This window comes from Parasteatoda tepidariorum, chromosome 8 (assembly GCF_982258835.1).
Source record: "Parasteatoda tepidariorum strain Cologne lab strain chromosome 8, Ptep-v5.0, whole genome shotgun sequence".
Taxonomy (NCBI): domain Eukaryota; kingdom Metazoa; phylum Arthropoda; class Arachnida; order Araneae; family Theridiidae; genus Parasteatoda; species Parasteatoda tepidariorum.
Window position 1 is genome coordinate 21,247,102 of NC_141762.1, and position 12,311 is coordinate 21,259,412.

The following is a 12,311-nucleotide window of genomic DNA, read 5'->3' on the forward strand; positions in this document are numbered from 1 at the left end:
CGATCGAACTACGGATTTCTAGTAAAAATAGAACTCGTATAGTTTTACAGTCTTTATTTTTTGTAGGAAGTGTGAATAAGAAATACTTGATACGAAAAACGATTGAAATATAGATTTCTAGTGTAAAATAAGAACCGATTTCGGATAGTTTTACAGTCTTCTTTATTTTTCGTAGGAAACAATATTTTCGAACTACATGAATAAGAAATACTTGATACGAAAAACGATCGAACTACGGATTTCTAGTAAAAATCGAACTCGTATAGTTTTACAGTCTTTATTTTTTGTAGGAAGTGTGAATAAGAAATACTTGATACGAAAAACGATTGAAATATAGATTTCTAGTGTAAAATAAGAACCGATTTCGGATAGTTTTACAGTCTTCTTTATTTTTCGTAGGAAATAATATTTTTGAACTACATGAATAAGAAATACTTGATACGAAAAACGATCGAATACAGTTTTCTAGCGGAAAGTAAGATTTGCTCTCGAATATAAACGAAATACTTTGAGGAAGCACATGTTATGTGATATTTCGAAAGCATTGAGATCAAACATCAAATCCATTCATATTCAATGCATTTTAATCAAATCATCCAAATTCATTGAGAAAACATCGAAGTTGAAGTTTTAAAATTTCATTGGAGAGTGAAACATTTTAAATTTTAAAATTTTCAAAAATATTTCAGAACAATGTTACGGTTTTCTGCGAATATATAGGAAAAAATTAATTTATGAAGTTCTTAAGTGGTAAAAAGTGGTTTTCAGCAGCACAGCACTGCTTCTCTACATTTTAAAACTGATTTCATAAGTTCATTAAAAATTTATATAAACCGTTTAAATGCCTATGTTCCCTTTTTTGGAACATGTCTCTTATTCAAAATGTCTAAGACTAGTAACTGAAATCTTTTATAATTGGAAAAACTGAATATTCTTATCAACCAAAATTTATTAATTATACAATTTTGTATATTATGTGATGTATATCTTCTGAAAGCAAACGATTGTTGCATTTTTCAATAAAATTATTAGCTAACTGAAGAAAATATTCATTTAATTTATATGCAAACCAGCTACCCTGATTTTTATGAAGGCTCTTTTTCTATTAGTACTAAATAAGAGTTCAGCAAGAAAAGGTTAACATGTGCTTGCACTAATATTTAAAATATTTAGCACACTTCACAAGTACTGAACGTGCTGTCATTTTAGCGCGCTTGGGTGATTTTAATAAAATATACACTAAGAACTTGGAAAGTGGCAATTTTTATGCAGGCTAATTAAATTCAATATTTCACTTTAGATTAACATAAAAAAAATTTTTTGTTTACCCCCGGGGTAGAATCGCAGCGACATTGTCGCAGAACGTTAGAGTTCTTGCAGAAAGATTTTTCTTTTGAAAAGTAAAAAAAAATTATTTTTCTTTTCTACAGAAATTTACACATAATATTTGTACCATGCATTTAGATAATTACTTTTTGATGCGCTTTACCCTCCCCCCACCAAACAAAATGCGAGAATATCACCCATAATATTAGAATAAAAAATTATTTCATGTTCAATTTTGAAAGAAAATAGTTTTTTTTTGTGAACAGCGCTTTTGTTATTTTAAATTAGTAACATGCATGTTTGTCATTATTAAAAGTATCTTGCAGAAAGATATTAATGCTAGACAGTTTTGTTGCTGATAGCTCGAAAAAATTTTGCCACATGGTTGTTTGCTAAGTATGTCTTTTAAAAAACCTTAGAAGAAATTTGTCGGGAATTGTTTTGCCTTTTGTCAGGAATTGTTGCATTCTGTAGAAATAAGTGCAAAAACTTAAATCTAATAGTCCTAAATAATTAGGATAGAGATTTATTAAAATTTTACATAAAAATGACAAAAAAAATTTTACTAAATTTAACCCATACTCTCGTTGACACAAAATCAAGAGGTTTAATTTTTGCCCTCTTCAAATTTAAATGCAAACTTTTCTCCGTTACTAAATTGAAGTTTTATTCTTTTAGCTTACTTTTTTTGCGGGGTTCCGCAATTTTTGAGAACTTGTAACCAAAAAGGAGCTTGATCGTGCATTATTTGATTAAATGAAAAAATATAGAGGTAAATAAAATAAGAAATGAACACAACTGCGAGTTTTTTTTCTTTCTTTCTGTACATTGTTGAGAAAGAGGGTAATTATAGTTTAAGTCTGAAATTCGATATTTCGTAAGCGGAACTGTAAAATTCATAAATAAATCTTCGACGCGAAATGTTTCTATTTTTCAATTTATTTCAAGTTTTACAAAGAAACAAAATTGTGATTTTCAATCGATTTTGATCTACTTTACGTTATTAAAATTAAAAATGTATTGATTGGTTTTATTTTTGAAAAAAAGCGTTTTCTTGAAAAAAATGACTTGTAGTTCAATTCAATAATTTCTTAAAAACCTTTTTTAAACTTTTACCGTTAAAATAAATAGATTAACGAAAAACGAAAAGTTAACAAAAAGTTTTTAATTTTTTCTCAAATGATACCAAAATCAGTAGGAAAAGTCATAAGTGCATGCTAAATATTTTTAATGATAATTGGCTGAATAAGGTAAAATAAAAATTTTAACTAGTTTCTGAATTAACTGAAAGAAAAAAATAATTTCGATTCATAACACATTAAATCGAATTAACGAAATTGCCATTTTAGTGTTGTGTCCATTTTACTGTTGAAAGAAATCAGGAAAAATGCGATGAAATGCATTACAGTTTTAATTATATTAATAATATATTGATAAAAAGTAACCCTCAATTATAAATTGATGTTTTGATTGTTGTTTTCGAATCCAGTTTCCTTAAGAATTTTTAAGTTTTTTCAGTCACATGACTTCGTCTTTCACTTTTAAGAACATTTTTAAGGATGTAAGCTATATTCTAAGCGTTAAAAAATATTTTCATACATTTTACCTTGGTAAGGAATGATGTTCCTTTTTTCTTAATTTGCATCAAAAGAGGTTTTTCAATATTTTACATAAATATTAAATCTTACAAAAGCTGTTTTGATCAAATTTTTCCCTGTAAATTTCTAGAACAGGAAAAATATTTTTTAAAAAGGCGTAATGACATATTATGGACAAGGACTATGGACTTGGGACAAAATTACTCAAAAGGTTTGATTATATGTTTGTAAACAACTTTTTTTTTAACACTTTTCGTTTAAAATATCGATTTTATTTTACTTTATAACCTCACAAAACTTGCATGCTATTTTTACCTTGCTATGCATAAAATACTGATTATTACTTTAAACTCATTAATTTTTCTTTTTGACATAATTTGTGCATTTTTTTGTTATTGAAACGGCTTAATATGGTGAAAGTACTGTTGCAAAGAAATTTTTTCTATACTTATCAAAAATCTGAACGAAGCACGTTTTGGTCTCGTTGCCGTTTCAATTTCGGTTCCATTGCCATTTGGGACCCGTTGCCGCTCATACCCTTGTCATTTCTGTTTTTTGCTTTCAAATATGGAAATTTAAAAAAAAATTCAAAATTAAAATTATTTAAAAAAAATTATCAAATATGCAAATAATTCTTTGGAATATTCTTTACTTCTATATATATATTTATGTTTGGCTGCTGGCAGCTAAAGTTTCAATTTTGATTCCATTACCGTTTCTGTCCCCTTGTCTTGCCATTTCTGTTTCTTGTTTTTAGATATTAAAATTCTAAAAAAAATTTAAAATGAAAAAAAAAGTAAAAATTATAATTATTTAAAAAAATTTCCAAATATGCTAAAAATTCTTTACAACAATCTTTATTTCTATGTTTTTATTTTTGGCTGCTAGCAGTTAGCTTCGTTTCAAACATTTTTTTTCTTCAATGTATGGCATATTTGAAAAGTTTCTAAATTACACCGCATGGAGGAAGTTAGCCCAAAAATGCTTATTTATTTGTTTACCAAGCTTCACATAATACATTATTACGTAATAATTAACATAATTACGTAAATAATGGAATACAAAAAAAAAGAATAGTTTTCTTAGACACTTAAAGAAGTTTTTATCCAATTCATTAGAAAATTGTGGACAATGCCTCGTATTCTTAATACGTAGTTTGGATGTTCGATTCCTCACTCAATAATTTTTAAATGCTTAACAGCCCTTTAAAATTCCTGATTTTCTGTCATTGGAAATAATAAATAAATAATTTAATACACTAAAAAAATTCTATTTAGGGCCATTGAAACATAACCAGTTTAATAAGAAAAAAGTTAGAAACAAAATGGAATGTCTATATCAACGAATAGAATTAAAAACTGAACTGAATCTAAAAGGGAGCGAAATGGTAGGACAGAATCCAACTTACAATATAGGTGCCACCACAGAAAACCCCCTTTTTTGGTCTTTAAAATTAATCTCCTAAAATAATGAAACATATAATAAAAAAATTAAACAATAAAATTTGGAATATATATTTATCGCTTAATTTTTGTTTCTTGAAAGTTAAAGACCAGTATTATTAAAGCGTCAAGTTTGTGATGCTTGAAAACAAAAAAATCCTAAGCTGTAAACAATTATATAATATTGTTGCGCTAAATGGCTAATACATAATAGCTTGAGCAAGCTTATCTTAAAGTTGTATTTCCGGGAAAACTATGCTCAAGGTATTAATCCCAAGTCTTGTAAATTATTACAAAATATGCAATGCATCATGATCCAAGTAGAAATGAATCCTAAGTTTTGAAACTTTAAATGTATTACAAAAATATTGAAGTTTATTTTTCATTTTTGTACTCACGAACTAAACAGGTGTTCACCATTAGTCACTGCAGGTCTTTAAAAGTATAACATGGATGTAATTAAAGAAAAAGGATCGATCCTTTTTCTTTAAACTTTTCAAAAATACAATTTTTTTTATATCGATATTTTTTATATAAAATAAGTGCTATAACTTCTGATACTTTTTAATACAATACAAAATCATCATTATGTAAATCAATATACTTTCTAAATTTTTCATGTGTGATTGATAAAACGAGTTTCTTAAAAATAACGCCCATGGTCCATGGCCTAAAGCTGCAAAAGTAAAATGGTAAAACACTTTTTTTTAATTTTTTTATTTGCCTTACTCTTTTATGTTTAGTCACTGTATCTAAAGGTTCAGTACAGTTTTTATTATTAGTTATTTTAGTTTAATATATCATACCTGCCAACTTTTAATCCTTGCGAGGATGATTTTCCCCAGTGGTAGTAAAATGGAATTTAAATTACAATTTTAGACAGAAATATGCGCTGTATTATGAAAAAGCTTTTTTTTTTTTTTATTTCCAATGAGCTGCATTATCGGTCCGTGCCGATGAGCAGACCTAGTGCGTTCTCCAGAGCTGGTATCCACTCTTTCAGGACCACCACAATGGGTGAGATATCGTTGGTCAAGTTAATTTGGACGTCTAGTTTCTGCCACACTAGATGGCGGCACCAAGACTATTTGGATGCTAAAGTGCACTTGGAATTTAATTTTGCCGGAAATACCAAGAGCCAATAAGGCACTCCAGGGATCTTTTACATGCCGCATAATCATACGACATGGCCGCTGAGGATTTTCTGCATCCCGAAAATCCGGTGTCTGGGCCGGGGATTGAACCCGCAGACTTGAGCTCAGAAGGCCGACGACAAACCAACTGCGCCACCCAGCCACACGACAGTATTATATATTAATGTATTTGCTTAATTTTTTTAAAAAATAGTGGTGGTCAAAAAGATTATAAATTAAGTTTAGAAATGCAAGGGATATATAGAAAGCATACATTTTACTACCACTTTAAATATAGAAATAAAATTTTACGGCAAGTGCGTAAAAGTTGGCAGGTATGATATATTCATTTATACTTATATTCATTAGTTTTATTTTAATCATACCTATGCATTTTGAACTTCAAACAGCCTCCCCCCCCCAGCAAAAAAGAAACATGAAAATTAATTTGACAAAACCTTTATGAATTTATAATTTTAATCAATGTTACTAATACATATTAATACAGTTTAATTATTAACTATATGATTACTTTTTTATATATATATAACCGTCGTACAGCCGATCCAATTTTGGGTTTACGAATACTAATGTTCAACTCCGTAGCCTTGTAATTTTGAACCAATCCAGAAGACAAGGAAACTCTTGGATCAGTACCCAGGAATACGAATACGACTCAGCTATACACACGTCCCTGCAGGTTTATAGGGTGGACCCATACATACATCCATTCATTCATCCACAGATCGTAATTTTGACCTGAACCAGAGAAAGATCAAGCTCCAATTCCCTACCCCCAGAGGCACGATATGTTATGGGAACATGGAGGACTTTGTGACCCGACAGATTTAACGTGCATCAGTCACCATTTATTACACGGGGAGTCTTCGGTCGACGGAGATCGAACCCACGACCTCTTGGGCCCACCCCCAACCAGGCTGTCCCGGCCCTATATGATAATTTGTCAATCTATATATCTTCTATCAATTAAAAATAAAATTTCAAAAGAATCGTAAAAGTAGTTTTATCTTTCATTCGGTTCGTTTAGTTTTTTTTTAATGGTTTCGGTGGAACAAATGGTACTATTTATCGTTGGTTGCTTATTCATTTTTTATGGTAATCTTCCTTCGAATTAATTTGATAGATAAACAATTTCAATTAATATTCGAGTTAAATAATATTTCATTTAAATCGCCTTATTTTTATTAGGTGGTCTTTGTTTTAAGAATTTACTTTTACATAGTTAATATATGTAAAAAGAAACACTATTAGCAATTAATTTAATTAGACTAAATATGCGTCTTGTAATTTTCTAAAATTTTCAACTAAAGTTTTTTTTTTTACAATATTTTCATAGTTATCTCTAAAATTATAAGTTCGAAGTCATATCATAAAAAATAACTAATAAAATAAATATGAAAAAATAATTACTTGCGGAAAAATAAAAGATGCGGGTTTTATCATGATTCATACAATAAAATAAAGATATTAATATTTTTTTAGGGTTTTTTCGATAACTTTCTTCGAATTGCAATAAATATCCACTTTTATATCCATTGTTGCATATACAGATACGGATTACTCGAAATATTGAGCCTTAAATCACTCCTGGCAGCTTCTTTTCTCTTGTCTGAGTGTTTCACATCGACAAACAATCATGTTCTCGAAAATTCTAGTCGTATTTTAATCTTTTAAATTTCACTGCAACCACCAGTCACGGAATATTGTAAGATTTATTAAATAAAAACTTATCAGGCGTAAACGTTGACGATTTGTGAAATGTAAACGTTTCGTGAGCTTTTTAAGTTGAAAAACGATAAATCGATATAACTTATACCGAAAAACGCCATTTTGTATTCATATTGTTTTTCCAGTGAGGAATGAGTCAAGCTAGCAAAACGTGATAATTGATGGAGGCAGGATGCATTCCATATGGGCGTTTTGCATTAATGAGCAACTGAAACTGTTACTAAAATGGGATATGACAATGCTCAACAAAAGGCCATCTGCATTCTTGCTCATCGTTTTCATCCCACAAATTCAAAACAGATGATTATGTTTTTGTATTTTCTATTACGCAGCTTTGTTTTTGGAAAGTTCACTTCACTTGTTGTTACTTTGACTCGTGACTTTAGACTGTTTTTTTGCATTATTATTTTAGTATTTTTAACTGTCTGTACTAGTGAGAGACAAACAAACGATTCACAAGGCCTCATAAAGATCGGGAACTTATGCCTTACGTCAGTGTTTCCCAAACTTATGACTTTTGTGTACCCTTTCCAAATTTTTTGTAACGCTGCGTACACTAATAAAAAATTAATGTATTTTTTTAAAAATATGTTTTTTTTTGGTACGAAGAATTGCTAATAAGTTTATTTGCATCAGAGAGAAGGATGATATTGTTTTTGCTGTGATAAAAAAAATTTCACAAAAGTTAAAAATCACAACTGGCTTTTGACACCACTAATTATTAACTGTTAACTCAGCAAAAAATAGTCAATACAAATATACGTAATCGTAAACTTTCATGGCTAGCTTTGTTTTAAAATAAAATTTTTTGAAATTTTTGTTTGTTGTAAGATATTTCGCATAAGAACGCGCATCCCCGCTAAACTGTTCCCGTAACCCTGGGGGGTACGCGTGCCACACTCTGGGAAATACTGCCTTACGTAGTAATTTTGTGTGGCTCTCTATACTGCAAAAATGTTGGTGTTTAATTGCACCATGTTTGGTGTTGAATTAACCTTAATGCATAACTAAGTGCAGATTTGTAGTTAATGTGCAAAAAAATTATGTAACATTGACAAATTACCAATTGTTTGAAAGAATTACTGAGATATATGACTAAAAATGTGCTTGTTTTCAACGCAAAATGTTTTTGCAATGAAGCTATTAAATTAATTCTTTTGTGCATGAAAATATGTGTCGTTTGTAAAAAAACAAACAAAAATAAATAAAAGCTTAACAGTGAAAAAGTAAATAAAAGTGATTATACATAACATTATTTTAGTTTAACCTAATACCAAAAATGGTGACAATTATTCATTAAAATTTTTTACAGTGTGCCTTCTCATACCTAACCACCAATTTTTCTCCTTTTTCAACATTCTGGTATTATTATCTAAGTATTTACAACTGTTTTTACTAGTGCTGGCCAAAGAATCATTTTCAAGACCCCATAGAGCAGGACTCATAAACTTATGGCTCGCCTAGTAATTTTGTGTCGTTCTCTACCTTCTCGTACCTAAGCAGCGTTTTTTCCCCCAACATTTTTCGTTATTCTTCGAATCAAAGAAATACAAATACTGCACAGTAAACTGTACAAAAGTTTACTTGAATCAAATTTCTTACCTTTCTTATATTTTTTCATTGTAATTAAAAATTCTGACCGACGAGTTTAAACCTAATTATATTTTTACATACATACCGCTATGCGAACCCATAAAATAATTTAAATATTATAAGTGATAAAATTGTATTAAGTGTTGCCTACTTCAGCGGATCCAAATTTGTTCCATCTACGGAATCCTTAACAATCGAACTTCTTCTGACGGAATCTTGACTGTTGGAAAAGTAAATTAGCAGGAGTAAATATGCTGATAAAAAACCTTCAAATTAATTTAGAAATTTTAACTGTGACGAATTAACTGCTGTGTAATTGAAAAAACAATGTAAGTGCTTCACGATTAATTCCGAGAAAAGTGGCTTGACAATTGACAGTGACAGTGGTAATGACAGTGGCTATTTTCCTTGTACTGCTAATGCTATGAACGCTAAAATAGAATTTCAAAAATCTGATAAAACAAACTTTTTTGCAATATATGTATTGCAAAAAATATTTTTTCAACCATACAAAGGTGCCAAATATATAAAAATCTCCATTTTGAATCGTTTGTCACTTACGTTGATTTTTCAATCGCACTGCAGTATTGTCACCAGTGCCAAATATTTAGGCATCACACGAACAAATACCTTAAATTGGAATAAACATCTAACCAATGTTAGCATGAAAACTGAAGCAGCCTATCATGCACTACGACTCATTTTATCACAAAATACTAAGAGGACCTTAAACGCGAAGAGGAATATTTATATAACGTATAATCGCCCAATGTTATGCAACGCCTTCCCAACCTGAGGATCGCTTACAAAAACACGAATTAGAAAATTACTCCTCTTTGAGAATAAAATCTTAAGAAGGATAACAGGTGCTCCCTGGTTTGTGAGTAATTACAGTACGTTGCATAATCACTTGAAGATAGAAAATTTAGACTGCTAGCTTTAAAAATTGAACGCGTCCTTTTTCAAGGAAGCTACCAAATGCACAAAATGCGATTTCAATCTGATATTTAATTTTGAATTAATTGACGATAATTCCCAATTTATTCCTGCATCTGCCCTTAAGTGACAGAATATTATCTAAATGCTTAAACTCCTGAAATTAATTTACTCCACACATCAAGATGAATTGTATCACTCTGCATCGTCGAAGCCCTTCGGGGGAATGATGCAGGGATTCGAGATGGTCGTTGATTTTCATCAACTTTCGATCAATTGTATACATGTAATTATTGTAAATAGTTTTTACCTTATCCCAGTTTAATCTTTTTGTACATATCAAATTAATGTTTTTTTTTTAGTATATCATCATGTTTATTATTAATCATCATCATCATGTTTATTATATCATCATGTTTATTATCGTAAATTTACTCAACGTAAGCTTCTCGCCTTCCTCTTCTCTCATTTTATAAAATTCAATTTAGATGAAAGAGCAGATAGCCCTACTCTATGTTTAAATCTGTATAAATACCAACTTACTTCTTGGCTATGATCGTTCTGGACCCCCTGAATTAATATTTCTCTTCCAGTACCTATTCAATCGGTTACAAAATAACTCAATTTTAGATACTTTTCTTGATATAAAATCAATGACCAAATGCGTCGTTTTTTTTCTCCAATTCCTTTCATTGTCATAATACTTGTATTTTTCTTCTATATCGTTTATTGATCCAGGAAAACTCTCAATTGCCATTCAAGTCAACTAAGTTTATCAATCATTACAGAGAGCGTTCAAGCACATCGATGAAAAAGAAATTAAATTCTTGGAGCAATTTTGAGTAATTGATATTGTTTTGGAAATCGTTATGGATTATCATAATTAAAGCGGTTTCTAGAACTTTTTCCAACATTCTCTAATGCATTATTCTCTGTTTGTTTTGCTGTATCTTGTTTGTTGTTTCCATTAATGTTAAATTGTGATTACTTGAAGATTGACGTAATTTCCAGAAAAGATATCTCCGAGATTTGGAGAATTATCAGTTTTTATAGTAAAATGCTTTTCTTTTTTCCTTTTAACATGAGAATCATAGATGGTACAATGTGTCTCATTTTCGACATTAACTCAAACTACAATATTTGATGAAAATTTCTGCCTTCCAAGAATTGTTGTTTAGTCTTTGTGTCTTTGCAATTAAAAAAAAAACGATAGATGGTAGATATCGGTACTTTCTATTTTAAAACTATGATTGTTGATATGTCGCAATATTTCTACAGCTACAATAGAGCTTAATTTTACAAGTTCAATATTTTTCATTCAGTTAAATGTATTTTTTTCTGTCAGCATTTCTGTCATTGCGCTCTTTAAATTGGATAATTTTCAGTTTATTTTAGTATCTCAAATGATTAGATTTGTCTCAAAAGTGTGTGTGTTTTTTTTAGTTACATTGTATTAATGTTACTTTATTTTAATAATCAGTCGGTAAATACAAAGATTTTTTACCTATCTAATGCTCTTAATATTTAAGAAAATCTAATAGTAAGAAAAAAATTTTAACTGTTGAACACTGAAAAAAAAAAGTTTTCTTTTTTCCCGTTCCGAGTATTTTGTCTTTTAAAACAAGATCCGAAAGTAAATATAAAAGAAAATTGAAATAACATTTTAAACTTAACGATTTAGTTTTGTTTATAAATCAAAGAAAAATCTTAAAATATCTTTTTTTTTCTTTCTCTGACTTATTTTTCATGAGTACATTTTTTCAAGACACATCTTTAAAAGGTTAATAACAAGATCTTGATGAAATATGAAATGTTTGACATTTAAACAATTATATAACAAACATTTGATCGAATATAACAGTAAGTCTTCAATGCCAATATGTGTAGTTATAAAACACTATTTAAATAGATATGACATAATTGTTGAACAACGTAATTAGAATGCGTTGTAGTTTGTTTTCGATTCAAGTACAAGAACTAGTTTAGTCGACCTTGATCCTTTACATTCAGCTTTTTATGAACTAGTTTCAGTAGTTTTACTTGAAGGTCGGGACTCCGTTTAATTTGAGAAATTTTAAAATTATGCTTATGAACAATGTATACTTATTACGAATTTATATTATTTTGGAAGATTGGGAAACTATATAACTTGTTTTGTTTTTTTACCAAAATAGTTTTAATCGTTGCAAGGTAGTCGAACTCATTTATGACGGGCCTTTATATCAGTAGTATCCAACCCCTAGGCCGTCGGACCGGTACCGATTCGCCATCCACAGCCGAAAACATGAAGTTAGCCAAGAAACTACGAAATTTTCTAAAATTAATAGGTGATTGTGATAAAGTAGGCGTTGTTTGTCGAACACTTGCAGAGATGCAGTTGCAGACTAAAAAACTCAAGCGTTATTCCAATCACAGTAACTAAGAAAAATAATAATAATAAAATGTGGTGAACCAGGTGCGAATCCCAGCGATGGCTGATCGATACGAATCCGCATCCGTCTTACACCGACCACAGTGCTGACGTGAAATATCCG

General features: G+C 29.7%; 1 protein-coding gene across 3 annotated transcripts in view; it reads left to right on the forward strand.

The window, feature by feature from the left end:
• The window catches only part of IP3K1 (inositol-trisphosphate 3-kinase-like protein), a 152,565-nt gene that overhangs the window by 97,477 nt on the left and 42,777 nt on the right, over positions 1-12,311 (forward strand). The gene's annotated exons all lie outside the window — the stretch shown is intronic.